At 42.9% G+C, this 27,179-nt stretch overlaps 1 protein-coding gene across 1 annotated transcript in view; it reads right to left on the minus strand.

Moving 5' to 3' along the window:
* LOC132488543 (A-kinase anchor protein 13-like) overlaps positions 1–17,726 on the minus strand; it is a 139,171-nt gene extending 121,445 nt beyond the window's left edge. The window contains 1 exon segment of the mRNA XM_060096842.1: positions 17,694–17,726. The gene's annotated coding sequence lies outside the window, so the exon portion shown is untranslated.
* Positions 17,727–27,179: the final 9,453 nt, after the last annotated feature.

Raw genomic sequence — 27,179 nt, forward strand, 5'->3', positions numbered from 1 at the left:
AGCAACCAATTCACCTTACCCCATCCCTTTCGAAAGTGAATTACCTACCTTGCCCCTGAAGGTATTTGAGAGCATGATCATCTCTATAAAGATGTTTGTCTTTTAACAGGAAAGCCCAGACACCTTCAAGACTCAAAGACTGGATTTCTCATGGAGAATTTCCAGCCCCATGACAGGTTGGTGGAGAAGTGCTTGGTGACCCAGATTATAATACCTGCAAGCAACCCAACGCTCTGCCACTTTTATTGGGCAAAACCAGAGGAAATTTCCATGACTGCTCTTTGTTTCCCATATCTGAGAATTTCATCACCCCTTTTAGAGTAAAGAGATAGCTTAAAGTGGAGGAAAAGTGGGAACCTGCAGCAGAGGAATGAGCTGGATGCTTTCACAACCACAGCTCTAGGAATGAGACATACAAATTAGTGCAGACCTCCAAACTCATCTTTACTATCCTCGTGTACCCTTCACTGCCTTGCTGGGCAGAGCCTTCAGCTGTCAGCTTTCTTTCTGGAGTCCTTGCACATGGCTGTGACCTCCACTGCTTTCTAGCTGTGTGACCTTGAGCATGTTACTTCACAGCTCTTGTCACTAAGTCTTTATCTAAAAAACAAACAAGCAAACAAAACTGATAACAGTCCCTTCCTTGTGGAACTGTTGAGAAAATTAAGCTTGATGCCTGGAACGTAATAAGCACTCAATACCTGTCGCTTATTATAATTGCCATCATCAACATGATAAGCATCATCTATTTACTATTCCAACTCCCCCTCTGTAATTTTGGACAACAAACTGCCAAATGCTCAGGACATGAACAGATTCCTTCGGACAGCCTCACACAAGAATAGGAGCACTAGGATCACATAGTTGTTGATCTGCATTTTGGCTCTATCATTTATCAGCTGTGTAATCTTGTTTAAGTTACTAAGCCATCCTGGACTACATTTCCATCATCTGCAAATATTAAAGCAAGATAAAAGAGAGATAACTAAAGCATCACCCTTACAAGTCCATTATAAGGAATGATTGCATAGTGTAGCAGCTGGCATCAAGTATGTGCTCAATAAATGATAATCCCTTCCCCATAAGGATGACATTCAAACTTCAAATTCACTTCACTAGTGAGAATAGCCCAAGGAGAAGTTTCAAAATAAGTAAAATTTATAACCACAGTCCTTCAATCCCCATGTAATGGAATCGACTTCTCACCCCAAATGCCCACACATCTTACATAGCCGCCTATCTGTCCTTAGACACCCCAAACATACATACCGAGGACCATTCCCCCACATTATCCCAGGAGCCCTTACAGACAATGTCCATAATGTAGAACTTTTTAGTTCCCCTCTCTGACCAACTTTACCCGAGTTGGGTCCCATTACACTAAAGCTTTTTTAGAAGACTGGGTAGTGCTGTAAGATCCTCTTGATTGATAATGGTTAAGTGTTTAATAACTCACCCTTGCTTTTGATAAGCACATACACGAGTAAGAATAAATACAAGGATTCGAGGCTCTCATCATTCTTAAGAACAGAAATCATCTTCAGCCACATAGCACAGTAGGCCATTACTATCCGAAGAAATTCTTGCCCAGGAAGATTAAATAGTTTATTAAACAGATTTATTTCCTTCTGTTTCAGGAACTTCATGAAAATTCATTCATATGAACTACTGACAATTCAGCTAGCCCTTTTCAGGACTGTGGCCCCCTTCTCAAAAGAGAAGACCACTCAGCTGGGCTTATCAAACACCCCTCCCCAAGGCTTGCCTCCAAACCCCCTCCTCACTGGATCCCCCAACTGAGCAATTATATCACAAACACTGCCTGATCTTCATCAGGACTCCACATGCAAACACCCACCTGGAGCCACAGCACTCGCACTGTATAATATCCCACCCTAGAAATCCCCCTTTGGAGACATTACTACAACCCAAGATAATGGTGACCTTAACTACAGCAAACAATCCACTGGCCTCTGCAACAGTGCTCTTTTCAGGGAGTCAATTTAGAAGATGTTTCTGGACAAAGCAGGCTTTTACCAAGACTTCTAAATCATATTACATGAACAATAAGCTGCCTGTTTTGCCACTGTAACACCAATTACAATTACTGAGTATTTATTTACTGAATGTTTCCTATGTGCTCAGCATTGGGCTAATCATTTTACATGATCATCTCACTTATCTCATGGAAATGCTTGAAGATAAGCATTATTTGCCTCCTCTTACAAATGAAGACACAGAGGCTGAGAGAAGTTAAATAACTTATTCAAGTCCTGAGAGCTTATAAATGGCATGTGGAGAATTCAAATGGAATCCCCCATCTGCCTCCAAAGCTGACATCCCACATCATTATCCCCAGTGCCGGTTTGTACAGATTACACTGTTTTGCATTCAGATAAAGACCTTTAACGGTTACCAGGAGAACCAGCTTCTTGAGGAGCGTTTCCGAAAGGCTGAAGGAGATGAAGTCCACGGAAGAGCTGAGGTGCTTGAGGGGCGTGGCTTTCAGCCAAATGGAACCTGGCACCGTCCCTCTGGCCAGTCGCCCTCCGTCGCCCTCCTCCGTCTTCTCTGCTCCCTCCCAGGCCCCTAAATTGTGGCGAAAGTTGATTTTTAATAGGAGACTCAAGAAGGTTTAAAGAGTCAAGGGCTTCCCTGGTGGCGCAGTGGTTGAGAATCCGCCTGCCAGTTCAGGGGACACGGGTTCAAGCCCTGGTCTGGGAAGATCCCACATGCCGCAGAGCAACTAAGCCCGTGCGCCACAACTACTGAGCCTGCGCGTCTGGAGCCTGTGCTCCGCAACAAGAGAGGCCGCGATAGTGAGAGGCCCGCGCACCGCGATGAAGAGTGGCCCCCACTTGCCGCAACTAGAGAAAGCCCTCGCACAGAAACGAAGACCCAACGCAGCCAAAAATTAATTAATTAATTAATTTAAAAATAAATAAATAAAGAGCCAAATTAACAGCCGATGGTGCCTCGGCTCCCTGGAGGAGATGTTCAGGACCCCTCCTGACGCCCGGCAGGGACCCCTGAGGCCAGCCGGGAAGTCAGGCCCAGTATGTGGCTGCAGGGCTGCCGAGGCGGAGTCGCTCTCAGCCTCCCCGGCAGCTGCTTCGACGCTCCTCACAAGGGAGAAGCCGTGCTGTATGTACCGAAACATAACTAATCTTAATGTCAGCAGTAATGGAAATTACACTCCATTATCATTAGCTCAAATAAGAATAATGATATGGAATTAGCTTGCAGGTATTTTTTTCGCTTTGTAAAATAGATACTTTTCAGTAAACTTGGCTCTAAAGGAAATTTGGGTCTCAAGCAAATCTTGTTTTCCCATTGACTGCCTTTTGAAAATGAAAGATGCTTTTCCTAAGCTTCAGAAGGAGTGGCTAAGGCGGCTGAGAAACCAGCCTTCATAGCATTGTTTTCAATCTAGACTTGCCTACTGCTGGTTGGGTTTTTTTGAATCACCAACTGCTTCTAATACCTTTCCACAGATACATTCCCAAGCCATAGAAGTTTCTCCACTCTTGAGAAAGCCTCAGAAGCCATATCTGCCTCTTTCTCCACACACCCAGCTCTTCCTCTGGTCCTTGGAGAGTACCATGTCCAAGGTATTAGGCTGCAGTGCTACAGGGGAAGGGACCACTAACAAATAGGGACATACTCCAGACCAGAACCCCTTGCCACTTCCCTGCATCCCATATGATGAATCAATCTCACCTTGTACTTTATCAATTCTAAGGCATATATTTTTTCACATTTTAGCATTTCCAGAATTAAGATGCTTCTTACCAATGACGATGTTTCAATGACAACTGGCAGCATTTTTTCGCTCTTCATGGCACATAAAAATTGGAGCATCTTATAGTCAATGACATCCTAGATTTGAGGAAGTAGGATTAATTTTTCAATATTTAGTTGGAAAATTCTCTAAAAGGAGCTTGTTCCCAGCAAGAAATGATCGCTTGAGAGGTTTGCTCAGCGTATGGGAATAAGCAGAGACAGTTTGCCCTGAAAGCCAGATCTTGCTGTGTCTAGGTATGCGGTGAATTATCAGCTAAAACCATACTCATACCCCCTAAACTCCAGGAACCACCATTCACTCTTTCAACAAACACACTTAACAACTACTACGTGCTAGTATGTGCCAGGCAGTATTGTAGGCACTGGGGATATTAGAGCAGGAAATGAGATGCACAAAGTCTCTACTCTTAGGGGCTTGCATTCCCATGGGGGAGCTGGGGAGACTCTCAGATCCAAATAGATGCACACACACACACACACACACACACACACAAATTAGGTAACTTCAGACAATGATGAGTGCTACAGTGAAAATCAAAGAATGATTCTAGAGGGACTGGTGGGGCTGCTACTTTAGACTGGGTGGCTGGGGCAACTCTTTGAGGAGGGGGCATTAGCACTGAAACCGGAATGTAGGAAAGAATCAGGCTGCAGAGATCCGGGGACAGAAAATTCTAGGAATCTGGAGAGGGAAGCAAGTAGAAAAACCCAAATTTGGTGAGTGCAAATAACAAAAAGTCTGGAAGCTAAAGCCAGGTGAAGAAAGTGAGGGGAGAGCAGTAGGGCAGAGATCAGAATGCGGGACCCCCACCGCTTTGACATTCATCACAGCGGGTTGTGCAAAATCAGGTTGGGGGGGCAGATATGTCGGTCAGATTTTCTCACTCTCCTTTTTGTTATTTGTTTTTGACATCTCTGCAAGAAAGCCCTTAGGAATGATCATCTTTGCCTGGACCTAAAATTTCCCAGGAGTTTTCCTATCCATCCAGAGTTTTCTTTTGAGTCTAGATTCTTCGTAGGGAAAGAAGCACCTGCTAAGCCCTAAGACGAGCCCCAGTCCCTTCTGGGTTATTGTAGAGAACCTTCCTCCTAGTTTCATTTTGCCATTTCCACTGTTTACTCATCAGAAGGCAACACTTAAAGAAGAAAGCCAGGATTTAGACCTGGAAGAAGAAAAACAGAGCACTTCCCCGCCTGCCTTTCTCTGTCAATGGATGAGGGAGACACCTGTCCGTCAGTGGCGTTGCCTGCTTCTGGCCAGAGTACAGACAAGCAGTGTGGACTACAGGAAAACAAATCTGCACGTGCAAACATCACGTGCAAATTGGTTCACACTGCATTATGCTTCCAGGCCTTGAGCATGCGCAGAGCAAGGTAAAGAGCTCAGCCTCTGTGCTCCTGGCCCGCTGTCCTTTGGCCTGATGTCATACGGCAGCACAGCACTGAAAAGTCCCGAAGCAAGCGTGAGCCTTGCGCTTCCTTGTTTGAACTCCACTCCTATCCCCCATGGTCCTCCGAGTGCCCCTTCCCTACCGCCTGGAATGTGCCCGCAGCAGCCTCCTACTTGACCCGCATGCCTCCCCTCCACTGCCCAACACATCTCACTAAAACACACACTCAGATGCTGTCATCCTCTACTCAGAAAAATGGAGCAGCTCAGGGAAATCCAGAAGATCTGTGGATGCCAACAGGGGCCTCATGTTCTCTGGGTCTCCTTGTATGGGCGTAGCAGTTGCCAGGCAGCCTGGGTGTCCCTGGGATTAGGGGGAGGGGCTGAGGAAGAGGCTGAGCAGGGTCTCTGACCCCCGCTGCCACCAGAACAGCTCCACCATCAGCTGTTTACATGCAATGGCTCTGCCAAGGTTTTCATCTCAAGTTTAATACCTACAATTTATTTCTTTAAAATAAAAATAAAAGATTTGAAACCCTCTGGTAGTGAAATGAAGTGGGATTTCAGTCCCACTGTGCCAAGTACACATCATGCAATCTTGGGCAAGTCAGCCAACCTCTCTGAACCTCAATGTTTTGTATAGAACAGTTTCCCAGCCTGGAACTATGGACATCTGAGGCCGAATATTATGTCGTAGGGTCGGGGGCAGCTGCCCTGTGCATTGTAGGATATTTAGCAGCATCCTGCCCTCTACCCACATGATGCCAGGAGCGCCCACACCCCCTGCAGATGTAGCAATGAAAAATGTCTCCAGACCTTGTTAAATGTTCCCTTGGGACAAAATCGCTCACGCTGAGAACTGCTGCTCTAGAAGAGTTAAATATTTACCTGTCTTGCAGGACTACGGTGAGCATTAAATGAGATAATATATGAAAAAGTGCTCTGCAAACTGCTCTTATTAGAAGTCCGTTGGAAGCATCTGACTTACATCCTGACATAAACAAATAACTGTACAGTCAATCCTGAATAGGATGAGGAAGCTACTGTGCACTTTCAGAGCTCTGAGATGTTTATCTTTTTGTCTATCTCTTTCAATCTTTGTGATACCTTATCTTTGTCAATCCATAGCCAGTCACTCATTATGCCAGGGTGACACAAATTCTGAAATCCAGAACATTTAGAGCTCAGCAAGCCTGGATGTTAACCCCTGATTCCCCAGAATGAAAACAAAGTACGTAAGTGTGTGTGGATCAACCTTCTAGAGTAAGAGGTTTGAGCTTTTAGCAAACACACACGACCTTCACACACGAGCCTGAGCTTCCTTGAACACATTCACACTGTTGTCAAAGCAACATCATGGCCCAAACCTACAGGCAGACAGATAATCAGGCCAGAGGGAAAGCCCTAGAGATAGAACCAGGTCTTTAGGGCCAGAAAACAGGATAGTCTGGTTGAAACACAGCAGCCTGCTTAGTTGTGAGAACCAGGATTGGCTGCAACCTTATTACAACAAGGTTTTTTGCAGACAACAGTTTATGTCAGGCAAGGAAAACACACCACCGCCATCCACAGTTCTGTTAGACCCCGTGTGGGTGCCTGGGAACATCCTGGCCATCTTGGGAAGGTAGTGCACCATCTTGCCTATACTAACAACCATTGTCATTTCCACCGGAAGCTGACCCTTCTCATTTAATTAGGTCCAGTTTAATTGTTTAATTCGGCGTCTTAATCCCAAGAGACTCAAAAGTTACTTGACTAAGGCTCAAGGATGAAGATAACAATTTTACATCTCTCTCTGAGTCAAACTTGACTAGCTCTTCCTTAGGACCACCACACAGTAAAAACGAGCACGTGTTCCAAACCTCCTAAAGGATGCATCAGCCCGTCTTTAAATTATAATCTCTGACAATTTACAGAGCTCTGAAAGTGTCCCATGAGAATATTTATTTCAGAGGTTTTCAAACTTGATTCTTTCGAGCCCTGAGGAACTTCCATGGAAGTTTCTCAGCATCAATCACGAGCCAGGGAAAGAAGAGGTGAAAAGGGAAAGGCCAGGCTGTGATTCACTGGGATCTCCCACTTCTGCTCCCGTTTTATCTGCTTTAGATGTGTCATCTCCTCAGAGGATTTCTTTAAAAAAAAAAAAGTTTCTTCTACTAAAGCACCCTCAAACCACTCAACTTGTACAGCCCTCCCATTTTTGGAAAACCAAACTGAAATCAAGTACAATGACAAAGAACTAATTTCAGGTCCCATGCCCATTAGCCAAGTCCAGGTTTCCTGACTCCATGTGGAAGGTGAGACTCATCCTTGAAATAGGAAGATTTTCTGCTTTGAAGACAGTCACAACGGAGTTTGAATTTCAGCTCTCCACTTACCATTCATGGGATCTTGGGGAAAAAATGATTAACCTCTCCTAACTACAACTTCCTTGTATGTAAAATGGGAATATAACGTGTCTGGCAAGTGCCACTGCTCTGTAATTCATAGTTTTGATCATTATTCCCTGAAGGTACTCTCATAAACAATAATTCTCTTATCACTCCCCACCTTCCTGCCCTCTTCCTTGAGGGATCGCAGAGAACAGTTCATGAAACATATTATCAAATGGGATGTGGGATGCCTGGGAACCATGGGAAGGCAGATGGGCATCTTACTTAAGTCGTGCCTTTGGCCTTGGCAGCAAAGGTGAAGAAGGTAACAGGTTATCACAAGGGTTCAGGGGAGATGGGGAAAAGTAACTGCAGGATTCTCTGCTCTCTACCAGAGGCAGCCCTCAAAAAAGCTGCGCGAGATGCGAGATGCTCCCTACCCTCGGTAAGTCCCTCTCAACCCCGCTAACCTCACTGGGAGTGCAACAAACTCCAGCAACTTTTCCAACACCGGGCTTGGGCTCCGCTCACCCTGCCTCCTCCCAGCTCCCTTAAATAATGGCTGAGCGAATGCCTCCGGGACCATCTTCAGCTAATTTCCTTCAAGACATGCAAGCTGCTAACGCTGGGAAGCACAGATAGTGTGGAATAGCAAATATGGCCAGAATTAGATTAAAATAACCTCCTGATAAACAAATTACTCACCGAAAACAAATATTGGACTAGCGCGGCCAAGATAACTAGGAGAACAGCACCGCCACATGGCAGGAAGAGGAAGTACATGAGCTGCGGTCTGTGGCCAGGGACGATCAGCACCCACCCCCAACTCGGGGGCCTGACAAAGCCAGCAGGGAAAGGGAACTAGCAGCTGTAATCCTTCCCGGCCCTGTTCCCTTCTCCTCTCACTCACCCCGTCATTCATCAGCCTCGCCTGATGCTCAGCCTCACAGCAGAGACTCTGGCCCTTTGCACAGCCATGTTGGTGTGTTGGCACCTCTCACTGGGTCCCCTTCAGATGCTTGTATGGGATGGACCGTGTGATGCTCTTTCCTAAACTAAATGACAGATGCTCCCACCACACACAAACGCACACAAATCCTTCTAATACTTAGAAAGTATTTATTTAGCTTCCTTTCAGATTTTGATCTTCTTTGGGCTAAATAAACCTACCCTTGTTCATCTCTCCTTGGTGTGCACAGAGCTCAGGTCCCAGGGTCTACAGCAGGTAAGCTCTGTAGCCCAACCTCTCCAGGCCTCAGTTCCTACACCTGTGAAATGGTGATGATGATACCCCCTTACTAGGCATGTACATGCAGTGGTATATACAGTGGTTGACACGCTAAGCAGTCGATAAATGGTACACGTGTGCGTTGTCATTTCAATCCCACCGTGTGACGGATGTAGCTTGCTAGTCTGCATTCATACAAAGTCGATCACAGCAGTCCATCCCAGTGTGACAAATGCAAAATTCTAGCAATATTACTTGAAGCAGATTTCTGGATCATCACAGAAATATAGGGCCTGCTTCTCCAGAAGTTATGATGGCAGAAAGGACGTTGGGTCTATAATCACACCACAGTTTGATTCTTTCTGGGGACAGGAATTGGGCTGGCCTCTTCATTAAGGCGTATTGGAAGCAAATGTATGAGGCTTAAGTCACGAAACTGGAATCCTTCTTTAGTTAACATTAGTGTGTTAAGAGGTTCTCTGGGTACAGCTCAATGTGAGGTGTGCGGGCTATGACAGGGACCCCAGTGCCCATGGAGGTAGACCCTGCAGGGAAAATACGTGCATACGTACACAAAAATGCATACACACAAACACATATGCAAAAATATAGGACTCACTGATTACAGTATAGTTACTTCTTAATTATAGTTAGTATAAATATAGTGAAAAGGTTTAATTGGAAACCTAACCCTGGGCAGGGATGGGGGGTTGTCAATACCCTTGACAGAGACATTTGTGCTGAGACAAAAGAAAGAACCAGTGTTAGCTGGACAAGAAACCTTCTAAGTCTCAGAGATCTGGGTGGGTCACTCCCTCTCTCTGGTGCTCAGTTTCCCTGTGTGAAAATGCGGAGAGGGGTGGATAAGACCAACCGTTTTCTGGGATCTAGACAACAATTTGTATTGTAGTCATCAAACTCACTAAGAGACTAGATCTTAATTATTCCAACCACTAAAAAGAAATGCTAATTATGTGATGTGACAGAGGTGCAAATTATTGCTATAACAGCAATATAGCGATACAGATGTAGCAAATCTAGAACGTAAATCTAGAACGTAAATGTGTTACATGTACACAATGTTCAGTGTCAAATATATTTCAATTTTTAGAAAGATTAGTAGTTTTCTGGGTTCTCAGGGAGCCCTATATTTTTGTGAACGTGTCTCAGAGGCCACCTTAGGGGAGAATCATTGGGAAATGGACAGACAGGGCTCTGAGTTCTCTACTCAAAGAAAAAAATGTTTGAACACCACTGCACTAAACAACCTTGAAGGTCTTTTCCAGCTCTGATGGTCTGACTCCATGGCCCTCCTCTGGAAACTGAAGGGGAAACACTCCGTGGGCAGAACCCTGGGGCACCAGGCTTGTCCAGGCAGCCTGGGAAGCCAGGAGGACAGATTCCAGGCCCCGTGGGAACACAGATTGTACATGTGAGCCCTGTGAAGTCTGTGCCACCCTACGGCTACTGGTGTAGGTCAGAAGTTCAAAGGAATCACACTGCCAACCATCCTAAAACACTGATGCCATTCTCAGAACTCCTCAGAGCTCCTAGAATTCCTACAAAAGCCTCAGTTGGGGCTTTTCAAACATGGCCCCTTCTCTGACATTTTGCTGTAGAGCAACTATCTGGCCACCAAGTCCTCCAGTCCCTACACTGCTGCTTGCCAGGCCATAGTAGAGGACCGTTGAGAGCTTGAGGTGTCTGGCCATGATCAGGACTCTAGGCGCCAGAAGTCCCCTCCTTCCTATACCCCCGCCAGCAACAGGCTGCGCTGACCCCGTGAGCCAGCCGGGCAGAGCTCACCGAGGAAGACACCAGAGAACCTCCTCTTCCTGCCAAACTTCCCACGAGCTCCCTTGCATCTCTCCCTCCCTCCCTTTACTAACTCACTTTCCCATTCCCTGCACCCTCCCCATTGCCCCAACTTATGCAAACTCCCAGGCTCCTCTGAATGCTAATGCTGAAGTTGGAGAGTGGTCTGAAGTAGACCCATCATCCTCTTACTAAGATGTAGGGCCTGAACCAGAAAGTGCTTCAGGTCTTTCCTTGTTGCGAGAATGTGACCTTTAAAGCTGGGCAGCAAGGTTACTACCAAGGCGTTATGTGAAGATTCATCCCTGGAGCCAGTACACATCAGGCAGAATCCCACGGTGCACGCTCATTCCAAGCACCACTGCCAGCCCACCACTTCTCCAAACTGCATTTATACCTAATGCTCACAAAAGGGTGTTAGGGAGCAGAAAGAAAAAGGGAGAGGTGGAGAGGCCAATGAGAAAGGAGAAGAAGATGAGGGAAAAAAAAGGAAAAAGAGACACAGAAGTCCAGGTAGAGACACAGATAAAAGACAGAAAGGCAGAGTGGATGCAGATAGAAAAAGGGACAAGGGCACATGGATGGACCTAGAGATTATCATACTAAGTGAAATGAGTCAGAAAGAGAAAGACAGATACCATATGAGATCACTTATATGTGGAACCTAAAATATGACACAAACGTTGTATAGCACAGGGAACTCGACTCGATACTCTGTAATGACCTATATGGGAAAAGAATCTAAAAGAGAATGGATATATGTGTACATGTAACTGATTCACTTTGCTGTACGGCAGAAACTAACACAACATTGTACATCAACGATAGTCCAATAAAAATTTTAAAAATAAATAAACTAGACATAACTTGGTTTAAAAATAAAATAAAATGAAATATGAAACAAAAACAGGCTCACAGATATAGAGAACAGACTTGTGGTTACCAAGGAGGAGGGGGCATTGGGGGAGGGATGGACTGGGAGTTTGGGGTTAGTAGATGCAGATTATTACATATAGGATGGATAAACAGTAAGGTCCTACTGAATTACACAGGGAACTATATTCAATATCCTGGGATAAACGATAATGGAAAGGAATAAATAAAAGAATGTATATATGTGTATAACTGAGTCACTTTGCTGTACACCAGAAATTAACACATTGTAAATCAACTATACTTCAATAAAGAAATTAATTTTCTTTTAAAAGGGGACAGGGGCAAAGGACCATGTCTTATTTTTATTAATTAGAGAAAAAACTGCCTGCAATGGAAGCATTATTTATTACTCAAAGCCTTATTAAGTTTTGGTAATAAAAAGCTAAATGTTTTTGTGCAGGGTAAAGCATAAAAGGGCAAAGCTTTCAATACAGGAAAATTTAGTGTTTGCACATGCGTAGGTAGAGAGGGGGAACTGATACAATAAAAGTATGGAATCTGGATTAGACCGTTCTAGCCCACATACATACAAAAAGGACCCTTGAATGAGCAATGACTTTAATTTTTAGGATCCTAAATTTCGGAAATAATTGGAAAAGAGGCCTAGGACTTCCAAGGCTTTATTTTGCATGTTGTTCCTCGGAAAAGGAAAGAGATGAGAGCTGTCTTTTGGTTCGTTTCTCTCTGTCCGCCATCTACCTTTCCTACATTGGCTTCTCATGCAATAGCTACTTGATGGAAGAAAGGGCTGAGACAAAATAACAAAATTGTTCTAATGCAACCTGGTGCTCTTTCCCTTTCTTTCTGTTATGGTGGGCAGCTCCAAGGCTCCCAGATCCCTCAGCCCTGCTCTCCCCGTTACTGGTGAGGGTTGCCTCCCACCACCCACTACGTCATAGGGCCTTGTTGACCTAAGATTCACAAGCCCACCCATGTTTACTGCCCCCAGGGTAGTAGATATGTCCTTCTGGCTCTATTTTAACTGGGGAATGTTCTCCTTTTGTAATGCAATTATAGAGATATACTAAAATGGCCCACTTTTATACTGCTAAGTATCAAGGCCAAAATCATCACCAGCTAAAAAGAGTTTGCTTTCAGGAGATAAAGGTTCACATAAATATTCCCAGATATCAGTGCCAGATGGTGAGGGTTTGAATTTTAGACAGAAACTGACTTCCTGCATTTAGGTTCAGTGGACACAAACTCATCTGGGATGTAAATTGACAGACATTCAATGTCAAGTCTTACTTATGCATGAAGGCATTTGAAGCAACTAGAGAATTCCATGACACTCATCCCCCCCACAGCAACCCCAGCCTAAGTGCAGTGGTACCATCCATACCCAGACCTTACATGCCACACAATACTTTGGTTAGGCTGGTAGAACAAAGATGGCAACTGCTCCTCCCCAAATCCATGGAAGACTTTGCTATTTAAACACAGCACTCTTGAACCTTCCTACATTGTTTGTGGGAACTGGTGCAGCCACTGTGGAAAACACTATGGAGGTTTCTCAAAAAGCTAAAAATACAACTACCATATGACCCAGCCATTCCACTCCTGGTGTATATCCAAAAAGAAAACAAAACACTAATTCAAAAAGATACATGCATCCCAATGTTCATAGCAGCATTATTTATGATTGCCAAGATATGGAAGCAACCTAAGTGTCCATCAACAGATGAATGGATAAAGAAGATGTGGTATACACATATACAATGGAATACTATGCAGCCATAAAAAAGAATGAAAATTTGCCATTTGCAGCAACTTGTATGGACTTGGAGGGCATCATGCTAAATGAATAAGTCAGACAGAGAAAGACAAGTACTGTATCCTATCACTTATATGTGGAATCTAAAAAATATGTATAACAAACTAGTGAATATAAAAACAAAGAAGCAGACTCACAGATATAGAGAACAAATTAGTGGTTACCAGTAGGGAGAGGGAAGTGGGGAGGGGCAGTATAGGGGTATGAGATTAAGAGGTACAAACTTTTAGGTATAAAATAATCTACAAAGATATATTGTACAACACAGGGAATATAGCCAATATTTCATAATAACTATAAATGGAGTATAACCTTTAAAAATTGTGAATCACTATATTGTATACCTGTGATTTGTATAATACTGTACATCAACTATACTTCAATAAAAAATAAACTTAAAAAAGAAAAAACAGCCCTCTTGCCTGCTGAGCTCAAATATGATATCAGAATCCTACCCACACATGGGAGTTGGCACTTGCAATGGAACTTTCTTTTTTTTTCTTTTTTCTTTTTTTTTTGCGGTTCGCAGGCCTCTCCTGTTGAGGAGCACAGGCTCTGGACGCGCAGGCTTAGCGGCCATGGCTCACAGGCCCAGCCGCTCCGCGGCATGTGGGATCCTCCCGGACCGAGGCACGAACCCGTGTCCCCTGCATTATTGGCAGGCGGACTCTCAACCACTGTGCCACCAGGGAAGCCCTGCAATGGAAATTTCTGCTGTCCTTGTTCTAAGATCCTCTAGATCTCTAGAACCTCCTCCCTCCCAAGTAACTTCGGCATGTTCATAAAGACTTTCTGCCATCGTATTCTTACTTCATGTGAACCCACAGGAATGACACCAGTGCTGGGGAATTTAAGATCAATTATGCAAGAAGAGCATTTCTATGAAATACCAATAAAAGTATTTGGGAGGGATCATCTGAAACCCTGAATGAGCTTCAGCTAATGTGTGATCAAATATGCAACAGTGATTCTCAGAAGGAGGCAATTTTCACATCCCAGGGCACAATTATTAGTGTCTAGAGACAAATCTTAGTCATTATAACTGGCAATGTCACCTGGTGAGAAAAGGCCAGGGATGCTGCTAAACATTCCAAAATGCACAGGACAGGCCTCAACAACTAAGAATTATCCAGTTCAAAATGCAAGGGTGTTCAGGTTGAGAAACCCTGATAGACATGAAGGCTGAGTATTTAGTGGTAGAAAGACCATAAGGGAAGTTCTCATCCAGCTCTCTCGTGTTAGGATGAACCTGAGACTCAGACAAAAGTCTATGTGGACAGCTCAGCAGAATTAGCAAATAAGCCTATACATCCTTCTAATGCGACAATAAAACTTGGTTTATATGTGGAGGATGGCAGGCTATCATTTCCCTGACAGTCCATTTGTATAGTTAAACAGAGATTACAACTAATATCATTGGTTCTATGCATGGGTCGTTGGATTCAGTAGTACAGGGTAGTAGGGGGCGGTATTGCCTTTTTTTATACATGTAGATATTATAACTCATTCATTCACTTAAACATTTAGTACACAAATATTTATTTTAGGCTTTTTATTGTGCTCATGCAAGTAATACAACAATCAGCAAAGATGACCCTTGCCCTCAAAAGTTTGCAATCTGCTGGGAGAGATGGGCAACAGCAAAGTCAATGCAGCATAATCAATGTTGTGTTGGGAGAGCCTATGGGAGCATAGAGGAGGGGCATCCAGCCTGGTCTTGGTAGCCAGGGAAAGTGTTTTCAGAGGGAATGAGGTCTGAGCTGAGCTCTGGAGGGAGAGTAGAAGTTAGAAACTCTAAAACTGAGCCCCTAGTGCAGTGTACTACTCCATTTGCTAAGCACAACTAGCACGTTGGAAACCCACTTCAGGCTCTAAGCCTGAATCAGACGGTATTTGCACTGGCTATTGGTTTCTCCTGGGCCCATGCATCATGTTTTACACAGAAATAGTTAATAACTGTCATGTGACTACATTCAGATTTTTACACATGGTGTATCAGGACACTCAACTCTGAGCTTCAGGGGGGTGTGTGTATGGGTAGAAAAATAAGTCAGCTTTTCTCAGCTAGTGTAAACAGCTCTTTGCAGGAAACTGCTCTCAGCAGGAAGCCACTTTCTCCTCACTTTAGCAAAGCTAGATTGTAACTAACTTTTTTTTTTTGTATTTTTATTGGAATACAGTTGATTTACAATGTTGTTAGTTTCAGGTGTACAGCAAAGTGAATCAGTTATACATCTACATATATCCACACTTTTTTAGATTCTTTTCCCATATAGGTCATTACAGATTACTGAGTTCCCTGTGCTATACAGTATGTCCTTATTAGTTATCTATTTTATATATAGTAGTTTGTATATGTCAGTCCCAATCTCCCAATTTATCCCTCCCCAACCCTTTCGCTGCTGGTAACCATAAGCTTGTCTTCTACATCTGTGACTCTTTATCACTTTTGTAAATAAGTTCGCTTACACCATTTAACTAATTTTAAATCAGACACCCCAATTCTCTACAATCTCTGGCCCAAGTACACCTTTCAAATCTTTTAATCACACAATACCTTGCCTAACTCATCGGTTCTTTCCACAGATCAAAGAAGTAGAAATGAAGAATAAGTAATTAACAGATGACCAGATCTCTTCCCTAGCTTCCCCGTCAGTAATCTCCCGAACGGACTGTGTGACCAAACTGCATGAACAAGGTAACCTCTTAGAGGAAGATCACCAGAAGTCTACAAGCTTGCACACAGTGAGGGATGGTGATGATTCTGACCCCCTATCTCAATGACTAACTGAGATTACTTCCCTCCTTCCCTTTAAAAGTATCATGGACGAATCTTCAGAAGTGGTTTTGGGGGGAGGCTGAGTCTACCATCTCCCCATATTGCCAGCATTCTGATTAAAGGCATCTTTCCTTTCTACCAACATTTGCGAGTATGTAATTGATTTTGTAAGCAGCAAGCAGTGGGACCCCCACCCCCTGCATTTGATAACACTAGCAGGGCTCTGTCCCCATGAAACATCAGGCCTCTACTGCCAAAGCTGGGCAGGGAGGATCCAGGAGAAAGCTACTTTCCTAAGGCACAGCACTCGCCGGCTGGCTTACCCAGCCGTTCTCAGCATCTTTACTTCCTGCAATCCAAGAACTTCCTCACCTTGCTTCCTCGAACACCTGGTGTTATAATCAGGTGAGCAGACAGAGTGAGCAGGTAAATAATGAAAACCCAGATGCCAAACCTGAGTCAAGTTCAGTATGGAGAATGAAGCGTTCTCTCCCCATAACCCGCAGGTAACACTTTCTCCCCCCCGCCTATCTCGAGGGCTTCCTAACCCCTCACTCTTCATTCCCCAACCTGCTCTAACCACCTTCACTCTCCCTGCAGGTCAGGCAGCTGTGGATAGACTTGTGTACTGTATCAAGTTCCAACAAACCGAATGAATTCAAGCTTCAATTATTTTTTCAGTCTACAAAGGGAAGCACTATGTGATGTGACTCTTTCTCTGCACTTAGAGTTGACAGAGATACATGGTTGGGGGAGAAGGTGTTTTGATTTTCATTTATTTATTTGTAAGTTTTCTTGAAGTTCACCTATTACCCACATGCCTCGGGCTCCCTATAGAGAAACAAATATCACATTTGAAGCAGCTGGTTTCCAAGATGCCAAATTAAAATAGATGAAGAGGTAAGGAGGGGAAAAAAATAAAAACATTAAGCTGAAACTTCTTCACTCCCAAGTGCATGGTGCCTTCTACTATATTGCACACATGAAATTGACTCTCAATGTAATTAGACCAGAGCTACAAGGCAAACAAACAAAAACAATTCTCAAATTATTCAGACTCCCAGAGCTATTCTTTTGCAATCACTCAAGTAACTGAGGAAAGAGCCAATTTTTTAATATAAATTGGTTATCAGCATCTACACTCTCCAAGCGATTCCAACACCCCATCTGCCCAAGAATATAGTCACTAGCTGAGTTGTGAATCAAAGGCAAGAATCATGCTTCCCACCCACTGTCATAAACCTTTCTTCCATAGGACAATCCCACTGGAACCTGCAGTTTATTCCAACAGTCCTTAAAAGCTGCTGGTCCAATTAGAAGGAGCTGGAGAGTTCCTCGGGTCTGCAGTAGACAACATACTCCAGTTAGAGTCAGTTGTCTTGGCAGCATTATGAATGGCGCCTCCACAGAGACAGAGATTAACTCTCTCTTTGCAGCCCCGAGTTAGAACTGCCGTAATATCCTCCATCTCACCCCAAAGATCCAGGAATGGTTCTACTGCCGTCCAGGTTGAAAATGAGCCATGGAGACAGAAGAGCATCTTTCACTGAACTCAGAGGGGAAAGAAATAACCACGTTTCAAAAGAGGCACTTACTGGATGTCAGCAATGCTGCCAGAACTTCAGTGGCTGCCCTGGGGAAAGAGAAAGAAAAGTGGAAAAGTCAATGTTCAATGGTCTTTTTGTCAGCCCATGGATCCCATAGCTGGCCGGCTCATTGCTGCCACCTAACTGCCCCAATATTAACCAGGTAGCAGGCACTCCATTGATTCTACTGCTGACCATTAAAGGGGCACAAATGTAGAAATCACGCTGAGTGAAGTGTCTGTCTTGCAAATGGGTCTCAAGAGTCCCTTTCTCTGCTGAAAGTCTCTTCCCCTCCCACTCTTGCCTCCCACCTTCCACCAACTTCCTCACGCTGTGCTCCTTCCAGCCAGAGCTCTTGCAGTCCCTTGATTTATACCTGGAAACCCTGGGGACTCTGGAGAATGGGTTGGGAGGGGGTGAGACTTGGAGGTTGAGTGAGTACAGCAGTGCACTGCAAACTTCTTGAAACACTCACGGCCCTGGGAACACACTAGAAAACATTCACACATTGGAAAGCAAAGCTGGTTCCTTAGGGTAAAAAATGGTTACATTGCATTTTCCTTCCAAATTCATTGTTTTCTTCCATGAAGGAATTTGACAGCCTTTGCAGTGAGGGGAAGCATACAGAATGAAAATGCATTTGGCTCAGGTCTTAGTGACCCTTCAGTCTACTCCCTGAGCCTGGGAAGGTCACACAAAGACCCACTTACAGGGCAGAGGAAAACTTCATGGCACTGAGAACACTGTGGGAGGGAGAATGTGTCCTTTTTTAAATTAAAGAAGAGAAGTATTCCGCACAGCCCTACTAACTTATGCTTAAGGCCTGTTAAACAGTGATATGTCCCCAGCACCCTTCTGAGAACTGGGGGAACAGGCCAAAGAGGCTAGATCACCCTTCCAAGATTATATAGACATGTGAGCAGAACTGGGGCCCCAAACCCAGGAATCTCACTTCCCATCTTTGCTTCCTCCACACATCCACTGTTCTCCAGAATCTCTCTCGGTACTTTCTTTGCCCTGGTCTCTGCCCAGTTGATAACTGACAATTCTCTTTGCAATACATTATTTACTATTGAGCAATAGAGCTGACAGTAAAAATAATAATAATAATAACAAAGGAATGAATAAAAATAAACTAAAACAGAAAGTAGGCACTTGAAACCTTACTGCTTCCCATAACCCACGAGGGAATCCTGCAAAGCAGTGGCCTGAAACTCACTGATGCAAACCCATGTCTGGGATGACCCCCAGCTCTGTGAGACCAAACAACTGCAGGGCAGTCATAAAGAAGGCAAGGCTAGTTTTCACAGATAGACTACATCATTTCTCCTTCCCAACCATGATTTCCTCTAATCAACTTTCAGCTTCCTCAGCTATGCTCTTTTGTAACACGACATAGTGCTGTTGCAGGAAGGAGGACCTCTTCCAAGGCCCCGAGAAGGGGACCCCTTCTTGTCTTAACACTTGGAAATAAATGTCCAAGGAGACAAAGTTGTCTCTTGCTGGGAGACAATCCATGCAAGTGGTTACCATCATGCCTGGCTAAGGCGGGCAGTTTTGGCCAAACAGCGGGGCAACAGTGGATTTAAGAAAGGGCAAGTTGGGGCTTCCCTGGTGGCGCAGTGGTTGGGAGTCTGCCTGCCGATGCAGGGGACACGGGTTCGTGCCCCGGTCTGGGAAGATCCCGCATGCCGCGGAGTGGCTTGGCCCATGAGCCATGGCCGTTGAGCCTGCGTGTCCGGAGCCTGTGCTCCGCGGCGGGAGAGGCCACAACAGTGAGAGGCCCACATACCGCAAAAAAAAAAAAAAAAAGAAAGGGCACGTTGAAGGTGTTGCTGGCAGCCCAAGCCAGTGTGGAAAATCTGTGAGCCACAGTGCAGAGCTCCTGGCTTGGGTTGGGAGAAAATGAATATCAGTACTTTGGGGAAAAGCAGAGTAGCCATATTGAGTTCATCAGAGGAGGTTAGCAGAGAAGAAGGAAACCACAGAAGCAGGAAAAGGAAGAATGGGGATGTCCCAAGCAAAATACCTAGCCAGGTCCTTAGATCACAGGTCAGGTCTTAGGGCAACTCTGCATTTACGATTTGCATGGCACATTTGTTTGGGCAAGTTCACCATGGAGGTAGGGCTCTGGTAGATAATAGTTTTATAAGGGATACACTGGTGGTGGGGAAGAACAGGCTTCAGGCAGGTCAGTTAGGAGGATCTGAGGTAACAGGGTCCCCAGCCAAAAGAGTGATGAAGAGGAAGAAGGAAGAGAGAGGGGTCAAAGGGAAGTTTAGAGTCTTGCTACTCAAAGCATGGGTCTCCCACCTGCACCTTCATATTTCCTGAGAGCCAAATAGAAATGCAGACTCTCAAGCCCCATCGCTGGCCTGCTGAATCAGTACATTTATTCTAGCAGATAATTCATATGCATATTAACCTTTGAGAATAACTGGTTTAGAGGACAGTATCAATCTGGCTCAGTTACTCATTGATGTTGCGAGGAAGATTCAAGGGGACACCCAGATCTCAACCCTCTAGAAGGTAGCTAATAGTATGATAACATAATAAACAAACATGAATCCAAACAGTGACATGATACAGCAGAAAATACATGGTAAGTGTCACATTAGCCAAAGATGGGAGAGAAGCAAGAAGAACTACAATCCGGCAGTCTGTGGAACAAAAACCACATTCACTGAAAGACAGACAAGAAGAAAAGGCAGAGGGCTACGTATCAGATGAAGGAACAAGATAAAACCCCAGAAAAACAACTAAATGAAGTGGAGATACGCAACCTTCCAGAAAAAGAATTCAGAATCATGATAGTGAAGATGATCCAGGACCTTGGAAAAAGAATGGACGCAAAGACTGAGAAGATACAAGAAATGTTTAACAAAGATCTGGATGAATTAAAGAACAAACAAACAGACATGAACAATACAATAACTGAAATGAAAACTACAGTAGAAGGAATCAATAGCAGAATAACTGAGGTGGAAGAACGGATAAGTGACCTGGAAGACAGAATGGTGGAATTCAATGCTGTGAAACAGAATAAAGAAAAAAGAATGAAAAGAAATGAAGACAGCCTAAGAGACCTCTGGCTGTTAACGTAACAACATTCACATTATAGGGGGTCCCAGAAGGAGAAGAGAGAGAAAAAGGACCCAAGAAAAGTATTTGAAGAGATTAGAGTCGAAAACTTCGCTAACATTGGAAAGGAAAGAGCCACCCAAGTCCAGGCAGCACAGACAGTCCCATACAGGATAAACCCAAGGAGAAACACGCTGAGACACATAGTAATCAAATTGGCAAAATTAAAGACAAAGACAAATTATTGAAAGCAGCAAGGGAAAAACAACAAATAACAGACAAAGAACTCCCATAAGATTAACAGCTCATTTCTCAGCAGAAACTCCACAAGCCAGAAGGGAGTGGCATGATATACTTAAAGTGATGAAAGGGAAGACACTACAACCAAGATTACTCTACCCAGCAAGGGTCACATTCAGATTCGATGAAGAAATCAAAAGCGTTACAGACAAGCAAAAGCTAAGAGAAGTCAGCACCACCAAACCAGCTCTACAACAAATGCTAAAGGAACTTTTCAAAGTGGGAAACACAAGAGAAGAAAGGACCTACAAAAACAAACCCAAAACAATTAAGAAAATGGTCATAGGAACATACATATCGATAATTACCTGAAACGTGAATGGATTAAATGCTCCAACCAAAAGACACAGGCTTGCTGAATGGATACAAAAACAAGACCCATATATGTGGTGTCTAGAAGAGACCCACTTCAGACCTAGGGACACATATAGACTGAAAGTGAGGGGATGGAAAAGATAGTCCATGAAAATGGAAATCAAAAGAAAGCAATACTCATATCAGGTAAAAGAGACTTTAAAATAAAGAATGTTACAAGAGACAAGGAAGGACACTACGTAATGATCAAGGGATCAATCCAAGAAGAAGATATAACAATTATAAACATATATGCACCCAACATAGGAGCACCTCAATACATACGAAACTGCTAACAGCTATAAAAGAGGGAATTGACAGTAACACAATAATAGTGGGGGACTTTAAGACCTCACTTACACCCATGCACACATCATCCAAACAGAAAATTAATAAGGAAACAAAAGCTTTAAATGACACAATAGCCAGATAGATTTAATTGATATTTATAGGACATTCCATCCAAAAACAGCAGACTACACTTTCTTCTCAAGTGCACATGGAACATTCTCCAGGATAGATCACATCTTGGAGCACGAATCAAGCCTCAGTAAACTTAAGAAAACTGAAATCATATCAAGCATCTTTTCTGACCACAACACTGTGAGATTAGAAATGAATTACAGGGGGAAAAATGTAAAAAACACAAACACATGGAGGCTAAACAATACGTTACTAAATAACCAAGAGATCACTGAAGAAATCAGAGGAAAACAAACAACACATAGAGACAAATGACAATGAAAACACGACGGTCCAAAACCTATGGGATACATCAAAAGTGGTTCTAAGAGGGAAGTTTATAGCTATACAAGCCTACCTCAAGAAACAAGAAAAATCTCAAATAAGCAATCTAACCTTACACCAAAAGGAACTAGGGAAAGAAGAACAAACAAAACCCAAAGTTAGGAGAAGGAAAGAAATCATAAAGATCAGAGCAGAAATAAATGAAATAGAAACAAAGAAAACAACAGCAAACATCAGTAAAACTAAAAGCTGTTTCTTTGAGAAGATAAAAAAGAGTTGATAAACAATTAGCCAGACTCATCAAGAAAAAGAGGGAGAGGACTCAATTCAATAAAATTAGAAATGAAAAAGGAGAAGTTACAACAGACACCTCAGAAATACAAAGCATCCTAAGAGACTACTATAAGCAACTCTATGCCAATAAAATGGACAACCTGGAAGAAATGGACAAATTCTTAGAAAGGTAAAACCTTTCAAGACTGAACCAGGAAGAAACAGAAAATATGAACAGACCAATCACAAGTAATGAAATTGAAGCTGTGATTAAAACTCTTCCAACAAAAGTCCAGGACCAGATGGCTTCACAGGTGAATTCTATCAAATATTTAGAGAAGAGCTAACACCCATCCTTCCCAAACTCTGCCACAAAATTGCAGAGGAAGGAACGCTCCCAAACTTATTATATGAGGCCACCATCACCCTGATACCAAAACCAGACAAAGATACTACAAAAAAACAAAATTACAGACCAATATCACTGATGAATATACATGCAAAAATCCTCAACAAAATACCAGCAAACAGAATCCAACAACACATTAAAAGGATCACACACCATGATCAAGTGGGATTTATCCCAGAGATGCAAGGAGTCTTCAATATATGCAAATCAATCAACGTGATATACCAGATTAACAAACTGAAGAATAAAAACCATACGATCATCTCAATAGATGCAGAAAAAGCTTTTGACAAAATCCAACACCCATTTATGATAAAAACTCTCCAGAAAGTGGGCATGGAGGGAACCTACCTCAACATAATAAAGACCATATATGACAAACCCACAGCAAACATCATTCTCAATGGTGAAAAACTGAAAGCATTTCTTGTAAGATCAGGAACAAGACAAGGATGTCCACTCTCACCACTATTATTCAATGTAGTTTTGGAAGTCCTAGCCACGGCAATCGTAGAAGAAAAACAAATAAAAAGAATACAAATTGGAAAAGAAGAAGTAAAACTGTCACCGTTTGCAGATGACCTGAAACTATACATAGAGAATCCTAAAGATGCCACCAGAAAACTACTAGAGCTAATCAATGAATTTGGTAAAGTTGCATGATATAAAATTAATGCACAGAAATCTCTTGTTTTCCTATACACTAATGATGAAAAATCTGAAAGAGAAATTAAGGGAAAACTCCCACTTACCATTGCAACAAAAAGAATAAAAGACCTAGGAATAAACCTACTAGGAGACAAAAGACCTGTATGCAGAAAACTATTAGACAATGATGAAAGAAATTAAAGATGATACCAACAGATGGAGAGATATACCATGTTCTTGGATTGGAAGAATCAATATTGTGAAAATGACTATACTACCGAAAGCAATCTACAGATTCAATGCAATCCCTATCAAATTACCAATGGCAATTTTTAGAGAACTAGAACAAAAGATCTTAAAATTTGTATGGAGACACAAAAGACCCCGAATAGCCAAAGCAGTCTTGAGGGAAAAAAACGCAGCTGGAGGAATCAGACTCCCTGACTTCAGACTGTACTACAAAGCTACAGTAATCAAGACAATATGGTACTGGCACAAAAACAGAAACATAGATCAATGGAACAAGATAGAAAGCCCAGAGGTAAATGCACGCACCTATGGTCAACTAATCTATGACAAAGGAGGCAAGGATATACAATGGAGAACAGACAGTCTCTTCAATAAGTGGTGCTGGGAAAACTGGACAGCTACATGTAAAAGAATGAAATTAGAACACTCCCTAACACCATACACAAAAATAAATTCAAAATGGATTAGGGACCTAAATGTAAGACCGGACACTATAAAGCTCTCAGAGGAAAACACAGGAAGAACACTCTTTGACATAAATCACAGCAAGATCTTTTCTGATCCACCTCCTAGAGTAATGGAAATAAAAACAAAAATAAACAAATGGGACCTAATGAAACTTAAAAGCTTTTGCACAGCAAAGGAAAACATAAGCAAGATGAAAAGACAACCCTCAGAATGGAAGAAAATATTTGCAAAGGAATCAATAGACAAAGGATTAATCTCCAAAATATATAAACAGCTCATGCAGCTCAATATTAAAAAAACAAACTACCCAATCCAAAAATGGACAGAAGACCTAAATAGACATTTCTCCAAAGAAGACATACAGATGGGCAAGAAGCACATGAAAAGCTGCTCAACATCACTAATTATTAGAGAAATGCAAATCAAACTACAATGAGGGGCCTCCCTGGTGGCGCAGTGGTTGAGAGTCCGCCTGCCGATGCAGGGGATACGGGTTTGTGCCCCGGTCCGGGAGGATCCCATATGCCGCGGAGCGGCTGGGCCTGTGAGCCATGGCCGCTGGGCCTGCGCATCCGGAGCCTGTGCTCCGCAACGGGAGAGGCCACAACAGTGAGAGGCCCGCATACCGCAAAAAAAAAAAAAAAACTACAATGAGGTATCACCTCACAACAGTTAGAATGGGCATCATAAGGAAATCTACAAACAACAAATGCTGGAGAGGGTATGGAGAAAAGGGAACCCTCTTGCACTGTTGGTGGGAATTTAAATTGATACAGCCACTATGGAGAACAGTATGGAGGTTCCTTAAAAAAGTAAAAATAGAATTACCATATGATCCAGCAATCCCACTACTGGGCATATACCAAGAGAAAACCATAATTCCAAAATACACATGCACTCCAATGTTCATTGCAGCACTATTTACAATAGCCAGGTCATGGAAGCAACCTAAATGCCCATCAACAGACGAATGGATAAAGAAGATGTGGTACATATATACAATGGAATAATGCTCAGCCATAAAAAGGAAGGAAATTGGGTCATTATTGAGACGTGGATGGATCTAGAGGCTGCCATACACAGTGAAGTAAGTCAGAAAAACAAATATTGTATATTAACGCATATATGTGGAACCTAGAAAAATGGTACAGATGAACCGGTTTGCAGGGCAGAAATTGAGACACAGACGTAGAGGACAAACAAATGGACACTAAGTGGGGAAAGCGGCAGGGGGGTGGCGGTGGGGGTGGGATGAATTGGGAGATTGGGATTGACATGTATACACTGATGTGTATAAAATTGATGACTAATAAGAACCTGCTATATAAAAAAATAAAATAAAATTCAAACACTAAAAGGAAAAAGAAAATATAGTTGAGCATAAGTTAATGGAATAAATTAAAATCACCCAAATGTCTCTCACCTAACTACTGTGAAACTCCAGAATGAATCTGTTCATATCAACTCTAGGACCCCTTCAAACTGTTCTTTCAGCTGCAACTAGAGTGATCTTCCCAAGAACATCTGATTAAGGAAACCTCACATTGCCACTCCCATGCCCCCTTTCACTCTTGGATAAAAATCCAAATCCTAAAACATGGTCTAGGAGACCCTACAAAGTCTGGCTCCTGTCACCTGCTCCAGCCTAGTTTCATACCACCCTCTTACTCTCTGTGGTTCTGCCCCTCTGGCCTTTTTCCAAGCTTTGGAACATGTTCCCATAACTTGTCCTTTGTCCTTGCTAATGACACAGCCTAAAATGCTCTAGACCTTCCCCTCCTTCACATCCTAACTCAGGTGTCACTTCCGTAGGAAAGACTTCTGTGACCCCTAGCCTAGGCCCAGGCCCTCTAATTGGTGTGTTCATCCTTTGCAACCCACCCTTTTTAATTGCTCAATTTAGTTTGTAATTCTTCACTCATTTCATGATTATTTTATGAATGTCTGTCTCCTCTTTCAGCCTGCAAACTCCAGAAAAGAGAAAACATTTTGCTTTGCCTTATTCTACCCCCACCATTTAATAGTATTTGAAAACAGAACACCATCGAATATTTGTTGAACCTTTTCCAAATATCAGGCCCTAGGAGCTTTATATTCACTGTCTATTCATTCAACAAATATTTACTGAGCACTTACTATGTGCTGGGATAAACTGATAAACCAAAGGTTCTTGCACTCAAAAGGGTTAGGGTGAAAGAAATAGTTAATAGGTAATCAGTATGTTTGAGGAATACATTAAATTAGCATTCTAAAATGTGGTCAGTGCTATGAGGGGGAAAAAAAGAAAAGTAAGAACAAGGTAAAGAGATAAGATGCACAGGGCTGGCTTGCAAGTTTGGCTACAGTAGGCTTCATGGAGAAGGGAAATTCTGAGCAAAGGCATGAAGGAGGGAAGAAAGTTGCTATATGAATATCAGAAGGAAGCATGTTCAGACCCTCTAAAATGACAATAGGCCTGACCTGTTCAAGGAAGAGCAAGTTGGCCAGGGCTGCTGGAGCCAAAACAGATGAGAGGAGAGGAGCAGGAGCTGGGGTGAGCAGTAACAGGGAACTATTCATGTAGAGCCTGGTAAGCACTCTAAAGGCCTTCCTTTCACTCCAAGTGAGGGATTCACTACAGGATTTTCAGCAATGATCTAACATGTTTTAAGAAGATTTCTCTGACTGCTCTATTTTTCAAAAGAGAAAAGGACTCTAAGGAAGCAAGAGTAGAAACCAGACACAGACCAGAGTAGAAAGCAGCAGAGAGCTTTGTGGAGCAAACCAAATACAGCAATGAGTAAAAAATGTTATAGACATTTTTAGACATAGTCAAGTGGGATTTCTCCCAGGAATGCAGGGTTGGTTGAACATCTGAAAATCAACCAATGTAATAACCCACCGTAATAATAAAATAAAGAATAAAAACCATATTATCATTTTAATAGACACAGAAAAAGCGTTTGATAAAATCCATTATGCTTTCA

This window comes from Mesoplodon densirostris, chromosome 4, assembly GCF_025265405.1.
Source record: "Mesoplodon densirostris isolate mMesDen1 chromosome 4, mMesDen1 primary haplotype, whole genome shotgun sequence".
Classification (NCBI taxonomy): Eukaryota; Metazoa; Chordata; class Mammalia; order Artiodactyla; family Ziphiidae; genus Mesoplodon; species Mesoplodon densirostris.